At 43.0% G+C, this 20,917-nt stretch overlaps 1 long non-coding RNA gene and 1 pseudogene across 2 annotated transcripts; both read right to left on the reverse strand.

Moving 5' to 3' along the window:
* Positions 1-4,463: 4,463 nt before the first annotated feature.
* LOC147308893 (uncharacterized) lies at positions 4,464-6,908 on the reverse strand (annotated as a pseudogene).
* Positions 6,909-10,224: 3,316 nt separating this feature from the next.
* LOC147308894 (uncharacterized) lies at positions 10,225-16,340 on the reverse strand. Of its 2 annotated transcripts, XR_015125979.1 has the most exons (4): positions 16,107-16,340; positions 12,365-12,517; positions 11,609-11,925; positions 10,225-11,008 (listed from the first exon to the last, which is right to left on the reverse strand). It is a non-coding gene; the product is annotated as an uncharacterized LOC147308894 (long non-coding RNA). The 2 variants fall into 2 exon arrangements; XR_015125978.1 differs by having other exon boundaries at positions 10,225-11,925.
* Between the last annotated feature and the right edge of the window lie 4,577 nt (positions 16,341-20,917).

Genomic DNA, 20,917 nt, shown 5'->3' on the forward strand with positions numbered 1-20,917 from the left:
ATGTAACACTATAGATCAACTTATCTCAGAATATATAAAGCATATAAACAGTTACAGCAATATGATACAACAAACACAGCAGTGCTACTAATCCAAAATACTCAAAGCTTCATAGAACTAAAACAAACATTTATTTTTAGGTCCATTCTGCTGCTGATACATACTTTAAGTTTCTGAATATTAAACTTGTTGCTGCCTTTCATAGTGTGTAATTTGAAGGCCCTGAGTACTTTCTCCCACACTGAAAACACTGGGATGATAAAATTATTTGAACATTACCTAATAAGACTGATTCAGGACAGGTAAATGGTCTGTATTTGCATAGCGCTTTACTTGGTTCTAAGGACCCCAAAGCGCTTTACACTATACACAATCATCCACACACACACACACACACAAGTGATGGCAAGCTACATTGCAGCCACAGCCGCCCTGGGGCGCACTGACAGAGGCGAGGCTGCCGGACACTGGCGCCAACGGGTGAAGTGTCTTGCCCAAGGACACAACGACCGAGACTGTCGGTCGTTGTAAGCCCAGTAAGCCACCCCCGCTCCGCCACTGGCTGTTACTATTTAAACGATTTTAGGACAGAAATATTAGCCTCTGTGATGAAGTAATGAGTTACTACTTAATAAAGTTTCCAGTAAAGTGATTAATCGCAGCCACAGATTGACAGTAAATATCCCGATTAGCTTCAATGCATCTATAAAAATATGTGCAAGTTTCAGTGCTTCGTTTACATTGTATGATACTTATACTGATCTAGGGTCAGTGTAAAATACAATCCTAGCTGTCTGAACAAAGTCTGCCTCATTTAATCCTGCATGACAAACCTCAGGATGTAGGTTTATTGAGCCTCCTTCCTGCTGGCACAGCTGAGAGTCAGCTGGAAACTTACAGTAACGTGGACATCATGCAAAGACTGCCAGACTCTCTAATACTGTAAATGATCAGTGACTCAGGTTAACACTAAACTTTAAACAGTGTGTGTGTGTGTGTGTGTGTGTGTGTGTGTGTGTGTGTGTGTTCAGGCTGCATCTGAGCACGTAAATAGCAGGGGGAGGCGGGGCTTGTTCTTTCTTAACCAATTCGGTTTCGAATTTATTCTTTGGGGTTTCTTATATGTATAATATTTATATTTTATTATCGATTTAAATGAGGTCAACTCAAGTGATTGACAGCTTAGTGATGAATCACACTTAACAATAACAACGTTGCACTGCATTACTGAGTCCTAAAACTCACTGCGCTACATACCAAACTGCACCACTGTGGAATACTGTCAAAGAATAATGCTGTCCAGGAATATAGTTAAGATGGCTAACTGATAAACACACATGTAAGCTGTACTACATTCAACTATGTTTATGTGCTGCGTTCATTAAAGGTCACTTGTTCTTTGCTGACGACTTCATTATCAGCCACCATTGCAATAATAAATAAATAAAAACACGGGCCCACTTTAACCCCTGGCTATGGCACACGATTTTGCCTTTCATGTCTTTGATATCTCCTGGTGATGAATACACGAGCAGGACTGCCTTTCACGTGTTTCTGTTTAGGCTCAAGTTTTTATGTTTGGAGGCTCCCAGTGACGAAATACAACAAATAATGGCAGTTTCTCAATTCTCTCGCCAGTCCGGACTTTGTCGATTCACATGGGAGTCCTGACTTCCCGAGGACGGCAGTGTACGTGATGACATCTCCGTTCCTGAGTTTTTACTGCGTTTCCTTCTTAATGTAACTGTGATTAATATTTGCATTGGAAATTACACATGAAATGAAAAAAATGCACATAATGTAGTAGATTTTTTTTAAGAAAAAAATAATTAAAAAGTACCTTAAGCACTTTGGCAAAATTTGCTTTTACGTATCATCTGTTTCATAATGTCTAATAAGCTTCATACGGTTAAGCAAAGCCACTACATGTCAGAAACACAAGCTTAATCTCTCTATTAATAAACACATGTATGCCTGAATAAAGACAAACAGGTGAGATGTTAGAATGCTTTTATTTTCATTTTAATAGACACTCAAAACTTACAACACACAGCTGCTGGGGTTTGGAAGAGAACTGAACAATATTTAAAATACAATCTTCAGGATGTCCACTTATTAACATGCTATTTTTGCTCCCGGTGAAAATGTTTCTTCTTGTATTAAAAATATTTTTAATGTTAAATTCAATTCACAGTCAGCCGTTTAAATAAGAACAGTGTGGAGGTATGTAATAACGACAGGAGAGGTCTCTGTGTCTCACACTGCGAGACCCAGGTTGACAAAAACGCCTTGGCCACCACTGCTGCGGTAGTGGACGCCAGGGGGACCGCCTCCGGCCACCTGGTGGTCCGGTCAACAACAGTCAAAAGGTGCGTAAAACCTTGTGACTGCGGCAGAGGACCCACCAGATCGACATGCACATGATCGAAACGTTTGCCAGGTATGAAGAACGGCTCCAGGGGCGCCTTGGTGTGTTTATGAACCTTCGCACGCTGGCAGGGAATGCACGCCGACGCCCATTCCTTAACAGATTTGCGAAGGCCTGGCCAAACAAATTTAGAGCTGACCAGTTTAACAGAGGCCCGGACCCCTGGATGAGAGAGAGCATGTACCGAGTCAAAAACTTGACGAAGCCAGGAAGCGGGAACCACTGGGCGAGGGCGGCCGGTGGAAACGTCACAGACGAGGAGGGGACCACCGTCCTGCACGGGTCTGTCCTCTAGTATGAGGCCCGTCTGGGTGGATTTAAGCGCGAGGATGTCCGGGTCACCGCTCTGATCGGCAGCCATGGCGGCGTAGTCTATGCCGAGAAAGATGGGAGAAACCAGCGCACGGGACAAACAGTCAGCCACATGATTGGATTTACCAGCCACGTGCCGAATGTCTGTGGTAAACTCAGAAATGGCTGCCAACTGGCGCTGCTGGCGTGCACTCCATGGATCAGAAACCTTGGACATGGCAAACGTCAAGGGTTTGTGGTCCACGTATGCGGTAAAGTGACGACCCTCGAGAAAAAACCGGAAATGACGAGTCGCCAGGTGGAGCGCCAGTAGCTCCCTGTCAAAAACACTGTAATTGCGTTCGCTGTCACGTAGCGTACGGCTGAAAAAGGCGAGCGGTTGCCAGACACCCGAGATTCGCTGTTCCAGCACCGCACCCACTGCTATGTTCGACGCATCGGTGGTCAACGCAATCGGCGCTGAGGGGGATGGGTGGGCCAGAAGGGCAGCATTAGCCAACGCTGACTTAGCATCAGAAAACGCTTGGATGCTTTCCGGAAACCAGTCAACGGAGTCATTAGCTTTCTTACCTTTTAACGCCCCATAAAGGGGCTTCAGCAGGTGTGCCGCTCTGGGGAGAAAACGGTTGTAAAAATTCACCATCCCCAAAAATTCCTGCAGTGCCTTAACATTCGTGGGACGCGGAAATTCCGAAACAGCTCGGACTTTGTCAGGCAACGGAACCCTCGGCGGAAATACGGTGCCCAAGAAAATCGAGAACGGGCAACCCAAACTGGCATTTAGACGGATTAATAATCAGTCCATGCTCCGCCAAACGCTGAAAAACCTGCCGCAGATGGAACATGTGCTGCTCCTTCGAGCTGCTGGCCACCAGTATATCATCAAGATATACAAAAACAAAGGGCAGCCCGCGCAAGACCGAGTCCATCAACCGCTGGAAGGTTTGGGCGGCACCTTTCAGGCCAAACGGCATGCGCAGAAACTCGAAAAGGCCGAAAGGTGTAATTACGGCGGTTTTGGGGACATCCTCCGCGCGCACGGGAACCTGGTGATATCCCGGTACCAAATCGATCTTCGAAAAAACCGAGGTCCCCGCAAGATGGGCGGAAAAATCTTGGATGTGGGGAATGGGATAACGATCGTTCTCTGTGACATTATTAAGACGGCGGAAATCCCCACAAGGTCGCCACCGACCATCAGATTTAGGCACCATGTGTAACGGAGAAGCCCAGGCACTGTTCGAACGCTGCACGATGCCCAGACGCACCATGGTGGCAAATTCTTCCCGAGCGACAGCCAGTTTGGCAGGGTTGAGGCGGCGCGCGCGCGAACACCGGGGGCCCTACTGTAGTTATGTAATGCTCCACCCCATGCTTCGTCACAGTGCTCGAGAAAGTGGGGACAGAGAGTGAGGGAAACTCAGAAAGCAAACACTGAAAAACGTCACCCGAATCTACTGAGTTAGCATGCACCACGGGCTGAGCACCCCGAGTCAAACAGGGTAATGAGGAAAATGACACAGCATCAATTAAACGTCTGTTAGCAACATCAACCAGTAGTCCGTGAGCACAAAGAAAATCAGCGCCTATTATAGGCACAGAGCTAACAGCAACAACAAAGTTCCACTGAAAGTCACGGTCGTGAAAGCAAACAGTCACCAATCTTTCACCGAAGGTTTTGATGGGAGAGCCATTAGCCGCTGTTAGCAATGGCCCGCAGCCCTCAGCTAGCCTGTCCGAGCCAGCCGGGGGAAGAAGGCTCTTCTGTGAGCCGGAGTCCACCAGGAAACGCCTCCCCGAGCTTGAGTCCTCTAAGAAAAGCAGCCTTTCCTTGTTGCCAGCGGTCGCGGCTGCTACAGAGCGCTGACATGCCCGTTTCCCTGGGTCTGGAAACTGCAAGGCGGGAGACAGCGCCGTGCCTTCGCTCCAAAACGCTGGTGATAAAAACAAAGCCCCTTTCCGCGGTGCCGCCGTGCAGCGATTCCGGCCACCGTGGACGAGTCGGAGGGCCCCTGGAGCATCGGTGAGGGGGCGGGGGAAAACGCTGGTGAGTCCTGAACAATCGCCTGGATGCCGAAAGTCCTGGTAGCCAGGAGGATGCGATCCGCCTCTTCCACAAGGGAGCGGTAATCCTTCGTGGCCAATAGCGGGGAGTTGGCAAGGCCAGCGCACACTGGAGCCGGCAGCTGTCGGAGAAAGAGGTGGGTGAAGAGAAATCCTCCGTCATCCGCGCCCAGCAAGGACAGCATGCTCTCCATGAGCTCGAGAGCGGTGCCGTCGCCCAGGCCCGCGAGGGAAAGGAGTTTCTCGGCTCGCTCAGCATCAGAGAGGGAGTAACGCCGCAGCAGCAGCGCCTTGAGGGCGGTGTACTTGCCTTGGGCTGGGGGGTCCCGGAGGAGAGTCATCACGCGGCGGGTTGACAGCGGGTCAAGTGAGGCCACCACATGGTGGTATTTAGTATCGTCAGCTGAAGAGCACGAAGAGCAAACTGAGCTTCTACGTGCACGAACCATGAAGGAGGATCGTGAAGCCAAAAATCCGGCAATTTAAGCGCCACAGCAAACGCAGCCATCGGCGGAGGTGAAAGTCCGGCGGCAGCCGATGCTTCCAGGCTGGAGCTGGCTTCGTCGTCGAGCCTTAGCATGTTCGCTACAGGGGTCACCAATGTGGAGGTATGTAATAACGACAGGAGAGGTCTCTGTGTCTCACTCCAACTTTATTAACTGACTCTCAGAACTTCACATATATTGAGCGCCAAAGTCTCCACCCCAACACTTCCCTTCAACTTGGGTGTGAGTGGAGCCACCTGGTGGTCCGCCACAACAGAAGATTTTACATCGGGGGGGATATGACGGGTGAAATTCAAAGTACACTGACAGCTCTCAGAGTAAGGCTTCAATATTAAATTAAACGGTCCAGTTATGAAGCCAAACTGATTTAGTCAGGAACCAATAAAACACCGAAATAAACCAAACATTAACATTTAGAAATGACTTATAGATCATGTGCCTCTATTCTAAGCGCACGTAAATAATTTTTGCAAGTACAAATGTTGCATTTTGAGGAGAAAAATTCTCAAGAGAGTACAAACAAAAAGAAAACCCTTTTCACTAGCACTCAAAAACTAATGTGTACACTTATGTCTACATTTTTATTTTAAATGTGAACAAAATGATAGCAGAAGAGCTGTCACGTGTCTGGCCATAAGAGAGTGGCAATTTGTTTGTTTGATTGTTCGATTAAAGGCTTCAGTTGAAAAAAAGAATTGCGTTCACGTTTGCAGCTTGGTCTTGTTGTACAATATTTTAAATTTAAAACAAACACTACTTTTAGAAAATATTTGCAGGTGTTTTCTTGTTTTCTTTAGTTTGGTGAAACTAAACCTTTATGGAGTTAGTTCAGTTACAACAGCATTTGTTTCATTTTTATTTTGTTACTATATACTATATATACTGATTTTGTTTTTGGTGTGTGTGTGTTTTGTTTTTGTTTTTTCCTGCTCATTTTCTGTTATTTTTAGGTTTTTCTTTGACCCTTAGTCTGTTGTAATTATGCAATTTTTATTTTTATAGTATGGCTGGTTTCATTATGTCTATATCCTCAGGCCTTTTTACCTGTAGTCTGTGTTCTGTTCATAATTCTAGTTTGATCGTATTCTGTTCCTTGGTTAAGTTTATTTTACGTTCCCGTGTTTCATCCATATCTTATTTAGTCGCCATTTCCTGTTTTATTTTTTTAGTCTGTCTCCTGTGCGTTTTTGCTTCCCCTGTTTAGTTATCTGATTATTTTCACCTGTTTCTTATTTTCCCCCAGATGTGACTCATTCTCTATTAATGCTCCATCTGTCTGTATATAAAGTCTCGGTTTGTCCTAGCTTTCTGTTGTGTTGTACTTTTTGTCTGCCCGTGTGTTTCCTTCCATTTTGGCTCAATGGACTTTGTGTTTCTGCAGGCTAAATGAAGCTTTCTGAAGCATTTAAGCTTGTACTGAAAAACGGTTCATTACTGAAAGCTTTTCAACACAGTCTTCTTTGGTGGCATCAAAACAATATGAAGAGCAACCTAAATCTAAAACTTGAAACAAACTTCTTCAATTGCCCACTCAAGAGAGCTGTGTTCATAGCTTCTGTTTAATGGCAGCTCTGACTGATATCGGGCTGCTGTTTGTTCTATTCATCCATCCATCCATCCATCTTCATCCGCTTTGTCCGGGGCCGGGTCGCGGGGGCAGCAGCCTAAGCAAAGAGGCCCAGACCTCCCTCTCCCCAGCCACCTCCTCCAGCTTATCCGGGGGAATACCAAGGCGTTCCCAGGCCAGCCGAGAGATATAATCTCTCCAGCGTGTCCTGGGTCTGCCCCGGGGCCTCCTCCCGGTGGGACATGCCTGGAACACCTCACCTAGGAGGCGCCCAGGGGGCATCCTTGTCAGATGCCCGAACCACCTCAGCTGGCTCCTTTCGATGTGGAGCAGCAGCTGCTCTACTCTGAGCCCCTCCCGGATGGCCGAACTTCTCACCCTATCTCTAAGGGAGAGGCCAGCCACCCTTCGGAGGAAGCTCATTTCTGCCGCTTGTATCCGCGATCTCGTTCTTTCGGTCACTACCCACAGCTCGTGGCCATAGGTGAGGGTAGGGACGTAGATCGACCGGTAAATTGAGAGCTTCGCTTTTACACTCAGCTCTCTCTTCACCACGACGGACCGGTGCAACGTCCGCATTACTGCAGCTGCAGCCCCAATCCGTCTCTCGATCTCCCTTCTCCCATCACTCGCGAACAAGACCCCGAGATACTTGAACTCCTCCACTTGGGGCAGGAACTCATCCCCGACCCGGAGTGGGCACTCCACCCTTTTCCGGCTGAGAACCATGGCCTCAATTCAATTTTATTTATATAGCACCAAATCACAACATCAGTCGCCTCAAGGCGCTTTATATTGTAAGGTTGACCCTACAATGATACATTCAGAGAAAAACCCAACAATCTATGACCCCTATGAGCAAGCACTTTGGCCACAGTTTGAAGCGGAAAAACTCCCTTTTAACAGGAAGAAACTTCCAGCAGAACCAGGCTCAGGGAGGGACGGCCATCTGCTGCAACCAGTTGGGGTGAGGGAAGGAAGACAGGATAAAAGACATGATGTGGAAGAGAGCTGAAGATTAATAACAAGTATGATTCAATGCAGAGAGGTCTATTAACACACAGTGAGTGAGAAATGTGACTGAGGAAGAAATACTCAATGCATCATGGGAATCCTATATGCCTTAGCAAAAAGGAAAGATTTTTTTTCCTTACAAAATTCCACTTGTTTTATGACATAAAATAACTAACCTCCATCCTCAGATATCAGTGTGTGGGAATGGGGCAATGGGAGTGGAACACCTGAGCCTGAGGCAGCAGGTTGGCAGATATGTGGTTTGTTTTCCACATATACAAAGGGTCTGCCTTCACCAAATAAATTATCATGGTAAATACAATGCGCACCATAAATTTATTTCTTAAAATGCAGCTTTTATGTCTTTTAATCATGATTTACAATGTACAGTTGCACATGGGCGTGCACACACACACGCACGCACGGATAAATTCAGTGTGAAATTCACTGTGAGATCTTTACAAAATATGTTATGTTTGTGTAATAATACTGTGCGTTTTTGCAGCAGGGTGGGGGATTTGTGGGGAATACTCTCTGCTGCGACAGGGATGCTGCAGCACAGCTTCTTCTCAGTGCTACACCAAAGGCTGTAAACCTGTTATTCCTGCTGTCCAGAAGTAGAGGGCGCTATTGTATAGCGTGTAGTCGTTATTGGAGGATCTGAGTCACTTCCGAGTCTGTTCTCAGAAGGCGGGATAGTTTCGAGCTCAATGTTATTTGAAAGAAGGAACGAGGTTTCGTTTTCAAGGACAGCAGAAGTTCCAACTGACCGTAAGAGAATTACGTTTTATGTAATATAATGTGCAGCTATTATTACGATAGTAAGCTGTAGTAAACCACTTCCTTCTCATAGACAGTAGTGTTTAGGATCACCTCTGACTCTTTCCTTTGCGCAGATTCAGCATGTCGGCCCAAAATGCAATAAGGAGCAATAAAACAGCCATTCATGAGATTTTGTCCGGAGACTACGGGCTAATTCTCAACAAAGTTGATGAGAATAAGCTGATCACTCAGCGGGAGTACAAGAATCTTAAAAGCATCAACAACGCAAATGCGGAGACACACGTCATTGAGCTCGTGGATAAGATCATGAATAAAGGAGAAGAAACATGCAAAGACTTCCTGAACCTCCTGCAAACCGATGGCGCCATTAAAGAAACTTTCCCTCAGCTGGCGAGTTTACAGCTGAGTTGTACCCCCCTTTTATCCGAGCCTGTCCAAGTGTCTTCATGTCAGCACGGTAAGACACGTAACACTGTATAGAAATACACTGAAAAAAATATGTTGTTGGATTTACTTAATTCAATAGTGGACATTTGTTGCACACAGATGTTTTGCTTTGGCAGCAACTTAAACAATTGAGTTAAATTAACACAATTTATTCATGTGCAATTTGTGTTGATAAAATGTGACTTAACCTCCTAGGACCTGGCGTACACATATGTGGACATCACATTTTGGGTTTTAGACCAAAATACTCAATTTTGCTCTACAAGGGCCTGATATCCATTTACGAGGACATTATACTGCTACTGTTCTATTGAAATTTTAAATGAATATCCTGATATGTGGCTCTCATTTTTCTTAGAAACAAAAATCTGGTAAAAAAAATAAAAATCTGGTAATTGTTTGTTTTTACATTCATCAGGTCTGAATATGCCCAAATATCAAAGAGAAATTAAAAATGCAAGCCGTGGAAAAGTTTGGGTCTTAGGAGGTTAAACATGTTTTGATGAAGTAATTTGAGCTCTTGGAATATTTTAATCCTTCACAATTTTCTCACTTTATCCCAACACCATTCAATAACTTTTACCCAATACTACTTGGTCACTTAAATACTACATGTTATCTTTGCTATTTTGCTATTATATTCTAGTATCAAATACACAATTTTCAAATGGAGGCCTTTATAACAGATTGTATTGTTCTCTTCCAAGATGGTTGCTGGCATCCACCAGTAACCTTTCAAAACAAAATGTCTAATTTCACTGCATTGAAAGTAGATAAAGAATTAAACTGACATTACTCGTCTACTGAATCTATATAAATCAACAGTTAAATAATGTCAGTTCTTCCGTGTTCTCTGGAATCAATCACAGCAAAGAAATTAGACTGTTTCTTTTGAAAAACGTTACAGGTAACCATCTTGGGAAAGAACAATACAAAACATTCTATTTAAGGCCTCTGATGTCAAGATTCAGTTAAACAACAATTATAACTAAACAATTTGAGGTAATGTTAGTTTCCATTAACATTAAATTAGGTTACTGAATTGGCAAACACCTTCCTATTAACATTACCCATTTTACCCCAATAACTAAAGAAATTAGCACTTGCAGGTCAAAACCTTTATTCAAGAGATGCAAAAATAACATTGATACAGTGACTGTCAAAAATTACAGCACTGATCATACTGTGACATCTTGGTTCAAAACAGCACACTTAGAAATATTCAACGTTCTTTACTTCAACTGAATGAAACTGAAAATACCATTTCACACGACCCATATGGGATATTTAGACTGTATAACTGTTCACGCTACATCTCTTCACTAGTAAAAGAAAGAAAAAATACAAACAGAAATTGAAAAATGCTGCCAAACAGACAAACAGAGAACTTGTACAGAGCAAAAGGAAAAACAAACAACAACAACAAAAAAACGGCCATGTCCTCATGGCAGTTGCAGAGTATATAAAAATGAACTCTGCGATCTGTTCCTGGAATTGAGCTTCAAAAATGCAGCAGAACAAGTGTGAGATTTAAATGTCCTCTTACCTAGAGCTGATCACCTCACATGCATAACAGTGAGCTTTCCTAGCAGGAGCAGTTTTGTCTTACTTGTGAGCTTTTCTTGAGAGCTGAGTTGCATCCAACTCCATTACCACCCTTTGAATCACCTCAAAAGTGTAGCAGAGTTGTGATGGGTAACTCATATTGAAGGAATAAAAAAGGTCCAAACAGCATGGCTACTGCAAAGGTCACGTTATCCAGATCTTGAAGAACTACTATACCCTCGATGATGATGCCAACATCAGTAAAGTCATTGCCTGGCGCATCCTCTGGAGACAGATGTTCATTGTGGTTTTCTCAATCTGTGCAGTGGCCTCAGTCAAGTCCTGGTTAAACACAAAACATTTCTTTAAGATTCCTTTTTAAACTCATCTCTTTTGAATCTACCAGTTCTAATGTTAGAGTAATTTAAACCAATGCAAGCAACATAGTAAATAGTTATAGCCAAAGAGTGGCCTGCCATGCTGCCATTCATGGTCTAACAGAGTTTCTAAGAGAGGGTGAAAAACATAATAATTTCAAATACTTTACATTAGTTTTTGTTAGAAAGACACCGGCCCATCAGAAATCCAGTTTATGTCACTCAGAAGATGTTAGAATTTAGACTTTCAGCCCCACAATTTGGTTAGCTGTTGATCAGTTGGTCTTTTTTTTTTTTTCAAACAAAAGCTAATGTAAATATTGGTGGGATTTTCCTTTGTTCACTAGAATGACAAATTTAAAGTTTTTTCACACTGATGTGACCCCTAATATAGGGGTGGGGGTGAGGCCTCAAGGGCCGGCGGCCGAGTTCACTACCAGGCCTCATGTGAACTTCAAATTATTAAAGAGGACTACTGGTCCTAACCAGTCCAATGAGGATCAAGTGGATAACTGAATGCATTTTTAAATGTTGCAAAGCCACAGTCTACTCATAAAACACTCACCGTGAACTCCTGCACCAAGATGTTGCAATTGTCTTTCACACAGATGCGGAGCACTTTGATGAGGGACTCCCTTCGAGCATTAATGTCATCCTTAACCCTAGAACACTATCGCTATAAATACTAACACAATCACTAATGCCAGGTGATTTTTACCCGATATAATATAACCAATAAAAAGTAATCAAATATATCAAAATATGACAACACATGACAAATTAGAGTAATAATGACTCTGGAAAGCTGGTCTTTGGTCCACCCATTCCTGGGACATTTGAGACTTCCCTGGTGAAGGCACAGGCTCCTCGACACGCAAACAGCTGCAGGAGAGAGAAATCATGTAAATGTATTTGCTCGGGTGTAAATCACCCAGCGATAGTGTTCTAGGGTTAAGTATTATAACAAAGAAAACAGAGATTTGTGAACTTTTCAGTAGCACAGAAGAAAATGATCCCAGACAAAAACTCTTGACTTTTTAAACCAGTCAACATGCAACACCAGCATCTACAAAGCAATGTCAAAAGTTCCTGTTTGACATCAACTTTATGGATATATAGTTTCCAGAACATATATTTTTAAAAAAAGATACATTTTTCTCAGTGGGCCAGTAAATGCATGACGGAAATTATGGCATCCTTTTAGTGGAATCAGTACTCACAGGTAATAGTTGACTGTTTTAATGGATGCAGCATACAAATCTTTTACTGACCTAATGCAATACATATACACTTTGTAGTTAAAGAATTTTAAAGTTCTTACTGTCATCATGGCAGCTACATCCTTTAGCTTTGTGCCCTGTTTCCTCGATCACTTTGCAAACACTTTCAGCAGACTGTCAGAGAGAAACTTAGCTCCATCAGAAACCTTGACTGTAAAGGCAAGGTTGGGATGCGCTGGAATCCTGCATTTTATCTGAAATGACATAAAATTATTTTGAAATAACAGCAGGCACTGTGCTTGGTTAATCAGTAATGTTTTGTTGAATAAAAACTGTGTTTCCAGATCTTATGGGATTAAAAAAATCCAAAGATGTTTGTTTTTGATTTGCAACCCAACCACCCACAAGTTACAACCTCATTTTAGTTCAAGTGTGCATTAATGTGAGTCCAGTATTCACCTTTCTGACAATACATACAGGTATAAGTTAAACCTATGGCAGATTTTGGATTTCTCAGTCTGTTTGATTATGCATGCACCTAATAATTATAAAAAAAAAACCTTATTATAATTAAGTTACAGAAACCTTAAGCAAAAGTAGAATATACTTTCTAACCATAACACCTTGAACCCACAATCCATCAGCTGACTCCTGGTGAAATGCAGAATAGAGGTCATCTTTCAATGTGCAGCAAAACCCCCCCCAAAAAAACCAAACAAAAACAAAAGGACAGAAGGTGAGGGCAGGAGGGGTAGGGATGTAAGCTAGCATAATGCCGCTGATGATATTAGCTAAAGCTTTTCAATGTCCAAAATCTCACTAATACCACGGTGCAGTAAATACACAATGTAACTGAAGAGTCAGTTGGCAAATCTATTCACACAGAAAACCAAATTATGTTATGAGTGCCTCGTAATTAGGTTTAATGTAATATTACGGCTCTTGTGCCAATGACAAATTCAGATGAAAAAGCGCCAATTCTTTGACAACAGATAAAACAGCAAATAAGCTAACGGCTCTCTTTTAGCATGTTACATGGCGACACTCTAGACGTTTAACTACATTTGGCTGAAATATGGTAAATATGAATTCAAAAAATCAAGTCATACCAAAAAACGTAGAGTTGGCTGCTCGACTTGACTGAGATGGATACCTTTTTTAAACCACGATCCAAAGCCCGCGAGATGAAATCACGCGTGGTTTCACGAGATTTAACGTTGCTATCTTATTGACTTACTTCACCTGAACATGATATAAACAATTTAATACACCCTTTCTGCATATCATGTAGTTTTTACACTATATAGTTACATTTAACTTTAAAACATGAGGCAATTGTGTTAAATACATGCAAGATGCTTACATAAATCCAAGAGATGGCCAGTCCGTTTTTTTTTCAGTGTACTGTGTCTACTGTTGTGTTTGGTTGTTTAACTCAGTTTTATTGTCCTTCCCTCAGATGTTCTGCCACAAGATGGGAATAAATACGGTGGCCCTGAGAGGCCGAACGGACTGCAACTTCAGAAAACACCAGCAAAAAGAAAAATGCTGCAAATAGAAGAACCCAGCAAAAAGAAAAATGCTGCACTGCAACTTCAAGAAAAATGCTGCACTGCAACTTCAGAAAACACCAGCAAAAAGAAAAACGCTGCAAAAGGAAAAACACCTGCAAAAGGAAAAACACCTGCAAAAGGAAAAACACCTGCAAAAACAAAAACACCTGCAAAAGGAAAAACACCTGCAAAAACAAAAACACCTGCAAAAAGAAATACACCTGCAAAAACAAAAACACCTGCAAAAGGAAAAACACCTGCAAAAGGAAAAACACCTGCAAAAGGAAAAACACCTGCAAAAGGAAAAACACCTGCAAAAACAAAAACACAGCAAAAACAAAAACTCTGCAAAAAGAAAAAAGCTGAAAAAGCACACAAAACACAATAGAAATGTTTCTGGGGAGACAATCGAATTTCCCAGAGGAACCCACCCGAGGGATTAATAGTTCTATCTTATCTTAATCCGGTCTTTAAGGTATGACGTGACGAATCCTACTTCCGGGCCTAAAGTAGTCTGTGTTTAATATGGCTTTTGTGTTGTTAACATGTTTAATGTTTTCTATTTTGGCTCAATGCTTACATATATGTGTAAAAAGAAAATGTACAAGTTGTGATAACTGTTTTTGATAGAATGAAGACTAGACTGATATATTAAATATTCCTTTATTGGGTGAGAAAATCAGACCATGTCATAACTGCTTTAGATATCAGAGTCTTAAACAGGCTGACTTCTGCTAAATGGGTCAAACTGGGCAGAAAGCCTACAAACACATAACATCCTTATAGAATATGATGTAACACTATAGATCAACTTATCTCAGAATATATAAAGCATATAAACAATTACAGCAATATGATACAACAAACACAGCAGTGCTACTAATCCAAAATACTCAAAGCTTCATAGAACTAAAACAAACATTTATTTTTAGGTCCATTCTGCTGCTGATACATACTTTAAGTTTCTGAATATTAAACTTGTTGCTGCCTTTCATAGTGTGTAATTTGAAGGCCCTGAGTACTTTCTCCCACACTGAAAACACTGGGATGATAAAATTATTTGAACATTACCTAATAAGACTGATTCAGGACAGACAATTAAATGGTAAATGGTCTGTATTTGCATAGCGCTTTACTTGGTTCTAAGGACCCCAAAGCGCTTTACACTATACACAATCATCCACACTGGTGATGGCAAGCTACATTGTAGCCACAGCCGCCCTGGGGCGCACTGACAGAGGCGAGGCTGCCAGACACTGGCACCAACGGGTGAAGTGTCTTGCCCAAGGACACAACGACCGAGACTGTCGGAGCTGGGGCTCGAACCGACAACCTTCCGATTACAAGACGAACGCCCAACTCTTGAGCCACAATCGCCCCATTAGTTAGTTCTAAACTTTTCTAGCAGTCCTTCACAAACAGGGAACACTCTGTCTATTCTCTCCATCTGTCAGCTGCTGCTGGCTCTTCCTCCTCCTCTTCCTCACACACTGCTGAGTTTGTCCTGGTGGATCATCAGGGGTGCAAAGCCTCAGAGATAATGTGCAGCAGTGGGTCCCTCAGTCTGTCTTCACTCTGGACACTTGCAGTTGTCACACATGGAAATCAAATGTGTGATAAGCTGCAGGATTCAAACCAATGGCGTGTCCAGCGGGGTGGTCTGGGGGGGCACAGGCCACCCCCCCCCCAACCAGACTGGCCACCCCAGGTGCCATCCCGAAGCTAAAACAATAAAATTTAATGAAATATCAAATGTACGATTATGGTTTCACAGTGAAGCTCAGATATCCGAGGGTAAGTGAATGCAGCACCGGGTTCTGCACTATGCGCATCATGTTAGCAAAGGTAGGAGAGCCAAGCACGAAAGACGGCACCGCAGATTAACAAGTTAACATAGCTGGACTAGCCATCTGACATTTGCACGGTGGGCTGATGACTTATTTATGAGAGATGGTGGATTGGCCAGATGCTGGCCGATGTGTAAAAATAACTCAGTTGTTTGGTGGTGGCTATGGCGGAGCTTCCACAGAGGCAACAGGTGGATGAGGGAAGGTGAGGCAGGAGGAGAGACCCGAGGCGGCTGCTGGTGTTCCAGATCTACTGGCGTTTAGATCAACTGGCGTTAGTCGAACAGATGTGTGGCAGTCTTGCGTTTCAGGAGCTGCTACCGACAAACCAGCAAAAACACGCCAAATGTGTCATCTGTGACACTTGTAAGGTTATCTCAAACACACTCCGTCAGTCTTGATGCTGTTGAACAACAAAATGTATAAAAATGTGGCGAGTTTACCTGGTGATATCCTCATGCGCAACGCAATCATGAAAACAGCAAACAATTAACACCATGCCGATGTTGTTCACGGGAGTAAACGATCAGGAGACTCTTGTCGTCGTTATCGTTCCCCTCGCACGGTTTATTTCTCCGAATTCAGCGTTTTTGCTTCACAACTACAGCGTGCAGTTTACTTTGTGCACTAACATGGAGTCGAGTCAACCAGCGCCACCTCTGGCCAAGTGCCACAGCCTACAGCCAGATCAACTTGTGACACACATCTACACCACGTTTGAATTCGTGTCATGCACATTTGTACCTTTCAATTGTGTCTGTTTGTGCGTCATGCAAATAAACCTTTGAAATGAATGAAATGACACTAATATTTCACTAGTGTTGTAACATCACATGTGTCATCCAGGGAAGGACGGATGTTGTTTTGCTGTGCTATATTTTAATATGAAGTGTATTTACTTAGTTTTTATATTGCATGTATCGGTCATTGTTAGATTTGTATTGTTGATTGTCATTTATGCTTAGAAACATTTACCCACATATGCTTAGAAGTGTATAATCATTTGTAGATTGAAAGAATGTCTCATCCTAGGAGGTCTGTAACAGCTCTGTGTAGCATGAAGGGGGAGTGCGTTCACTCCCTCTACAGAGTGTTCCGGCGTAGATCACACCTCCTAGGAGAGGTCGTATCTTTTCTTATTGATTTATGGTATAGCAAGCACACGTATATCTGTTTAAGTATAAGAGCCTTTTGTTCAGATGGACCGCTAGACTCCTGGCACCAGCTTTGGGGAGTCTTCACAGGGTCACATCTGGACACCACACACACACACACACACAGTATTCTTTGTTCACATGTATACCTATGTAAGATGTCATATGTTAATGACCCTATGCATATTCATGTAACCACAATAAAAGGAGTGCTATGGGGAGCCTGGCTGAGAGTCTGACGGAGGTCAAGTGGTGGAACGACACTCGGCTCCAGCCAGCTTTCCCTCATGCATGAGTAAAACCAGCCTGCTTGTGTCTTGCTTTGCAGTGTAACTATATTGTCTTCAACGTTCCAGCGGATAGGTACAAGCTACAAACCTATCAGTCATGTTTTGTGCAGTGGTTATGTTGTTGCATGTTTTCGTTATACCGTCAAATTGTCCTGGAGAGACTCCGCCTTTTCCCCCGTTTTTATTGATTGGACACACCTGAGAGGGAGGCAAGATAATTTACAGAGTGACATATAAGACGGCTGGAGTTGACTTTGAGGAGAGGACCAGCGCGCAGATCGCCAGCGGGGAGAGTGGAGACACCAGCGGGGAGAGTGGAGACACCAGCGGGGAGAGTGGAGACACCAGCGGGGAGAGTGGAGACACCAGCGGGGAGAGTGGAGACAGCACCAGCGGAAGGCACGAGACGGCTGTGCCGATTTGCAGTTTTAAAGAAGCGGCGGGCGGAGTTGAGAGCTCTGCCCACCCGGGGTAAGTCTCTGACTTATCCCTTTTTATGAAATAAAACTGTCTAGAAGAATAGTGACTGCCGCTCCTCCCTTTCTCCAGCATATCGGGACGCGAATGCGGAAAGGAAGGAGAGGACTCCGCTGGGTTTCCCTTTTTATACTACACTGTTAAAAAAATCCGTAAATTTAGGGGTCCCTTTACCGTGGATTTGCTACGGATTCGCTCCGTTTTGCGAAATACGGAAAGTTTGCTGTTGCGCAAGGCAGAATATTCTCCCCCAGCCAGAATATTCCGACGCCATTACTTTCAGTGCGGTCAGTGCCTACCTAAATTTCTGCAAGTCACAAGGAAAGTTGGAAACAGGTTGGTTGTGTGGAATGAGAATGAGAATGGAGTGCCACCTTGTTCCCCCTCGTACATTAAATTGGTCTCGATAGGCAGTTGGTAGTGGTATGTATGTGAGTGGACGTTTGCTGCTAGCTGCGTTAGCATTAGCCAGCCGCCTGCGCTTCGTAAGTACGTCAAAAACCATTTTTTCCCTCCCTCTTACATGAAATTTGGTCTCGATAGTCAGTTGGTAGCCATGTGTTTTTCATGGTAACATTTGAATGTGTGGGTTTTGCGTTATTTTGAAGCGTGGTTTGCCCAACTAAAGTTAACGTTAGCCCATAAGTTGGATGCGCGCGCGCGCGTGTGTGTGTGTGTAAATTAGCCACATGTGTGTATTGTTATAGCTCGCTGTGTTACGTTAGCATGCAACTGAACATGGTAATAATTAAAAGGGGTGATAGTTAAGTAGAATCAGATTTCATTGCAGAAAACATTGCAGCCCAAAGAGAGTGGCCCATGCAGCCCAACGCAGATTACTTATTTGAAGGTACCTGAAAAGTGAATGTGCTTCACTGTGCTGATATAAATTTATTGTTTTCATATTGATTCTGTTCTGATTCTGGCTATCCTTCAATTGGCAAATTCAATCTCTTAAAAATGTTGACTTGTAACATTTGTGGCTTTAACGCTCGGTCTTCGACTGATTACTTGAAACACTGCCGAACACACAGAAATAATAATAATAATACTGTATCTTTTTTATGTGGCCATAGGGATTGCAGAAGGAAGTTTAACACATACAGTAGCCTTGCTGTGCATATGTCACGAGCTCATGTAGACAGAAGGAGCACACAAACATGGAACCGTGATGTGTCTGTACAGTTAAGGTGCTTGTTTAATTTTTGCAGCAGTGAATATGATGATCTTAAAACTTTAAAGTGTCATTTGAGTGGTCACATAGATGAGGGTTTGACTGTAACATGTCCCTTTGATGGATGTTCTAAGACATTCAATGTAAAGTCATCCTTTTTAACGCATATTTCCAGATACCATAAAGGGTGGGATGTTACCAAGATAGCCCCAGTTCATATATGTGAACTAACAGAACGGTCTTTCCAAGGTGAAGGATCACATGTAGAACCTGAAAGTTTTAACACTGATGCAGAACAAAGTGATAATTTCTGCAGTGATCAAGTGAAAGACAACTTCACAGAGAGTCTTGCTCAGTTTTACTTGGGATTACAGGCAAAATATTTGGTTCCAGCCTCCACAATAACAGAAATAGCAAATGAAATGAGAACTATAAGTGATATTCAACAGGAATATACTGTGGATGCACTAGCCTGTGAACTGGGGCAGTATGGTGTTCCAAAGGAGACTGTAACATCTCTTGGGAATAGTATATACGAGCAGAGCCCTATGCACAAGGCATTACATGAAAAGGGTCATTTAACTACGCAACACAAGAGGCTGAAATATTACAAGTCACACTATGACTATGTTGAACCTGTTGAAGTCTTTCTTGGATGCAATCGCAGTGGCCAGAAGAGGCACTATCATTACATCCCAATACTGGAAACCCTCAAAGTAATTCTGAAACAGCAAGGTTTAGATCAGCACAGTCCTAGATCAAATTCTGAAGATGATGTACTGTGTGATGTCACTGATGGGTGGGCCATCAAATCCAATGCCATGTTTTCCTCAGACCCAGACAGTTTAAAGGTAATGCTCTTTCAGGATGCTTTTGAGGTGGCTAATCCACTCGGATCTGCCAAGACAAAGCATAAAGTATTGGCTGTCTACTTCACACTTGGAAATTTTCATCCACACCAACGATCAACTGTTGATCAGATACAGTTGGCATTACTCTGTGTAGAGAAAGATTGCAAATACTTTGGAATGGATAAGATTTTCAATAAGCTAGTGTCAGACTTGTGTGAGCTGGAGGAAAGGGGCATATCTTTCAATGGAAAATATATAAAGGCACTGTTGTGTGCATAATGGGCGATAATCTGGGCTCCCACATGGTTGGTGGCTTTACAGAAAATTTCAGCACAGCTCAATATTTCTGCAGATACTGTTTGGCAACAAAGTGAATTTCAGTCGAACCCTCTCAGTTTTCACTCATAGAAATCCAGCTGATCATAATGAGACTGTGCGGTTTCTGGAAGGTAACGATGAAGTACACACTCCACGGTGTTAAATGTGACAGTGTTTTCAACAAACTGTCCAACTTTCATGTGTGTCAGCCAGGCTTACCAGCTTGTTTAGCTCATGATCTGTTTGAGGGGGTAGTAGATTATGATTTGGCATTGTTTTTGCAGTTCTTAATCAGAACACAAAAGTGGTTCAGTTATGAGGTTCTTAATGAAAGAATCAAATCATTTCCTGGTGAAAGCATCAACAAGCTAAACACTATTCCCACTACAGGAGCCAGGCTTGGAGGACATGCAGCCCAAAACAGGTGGCTTTTGAAATTCTTGCCTGTTTTGGTGCATGACACAATTGAAGATGCTGATAATGAAGTATGGGGACTTGTACTACTTCTGAGGGAGCTTGTTGAATTTGTCTGTGCACCTCGGCTCTCAGAGTTGCAGATTGCTTTCATGAAGGGACTGATTGAACTGTATGTGGAATTGAGGCAAGAGCTGTTTCCAAGAGTTCAACTTAGACCAAAACACCACTATCTGCTTCACTATGCACACTTGACTTTACAATTTGGCCCACTCATATATACTTGGACAATGCGCTTTGAATCAAAACATTCTTATTTTAAAAGGTGCATTAGGGCAAGTAAGAACTTCATAAATGTAACCAAGTCTCTGGCTGAACGGCACCAGTTGCTTCAGGCTTATCAGTCTTGTGGTACCTTGTTTCGTTCCCAGGTTCATGGCTCAGACTCAACACGGTTCTACCCAGAGCTCTATGACCAGAACATAAAGACAGTGGTTGGAGAATTTGATTTGAACTCAAGTAACTCAGTTGTCACAGAGAGTGTGCAGGTTAAAGGCACTACATATGCAAATGGAA

Source organism: Aulonocara sp. 'chitande type north' Nkhata Bay, linkage group LG18, assembly GCF_057382095.1.
Source record: "Aulonocara sp. 'chitande type north' Nkhata Bay isolate Kocher_YH1m ecotype deep benthic linkage group LG18, A_spYH_male_GT1.1, whole genome shotgun sequence".
Taxonomy (NCBI): domain Eukaryota; kingdom Metazoa; phylum Chordata; class Actinopteri; order Cichliformes; family Cichlidae; genus Aulonocara; species Aulonocara sp. 'chitande type north' Nkhata Bay.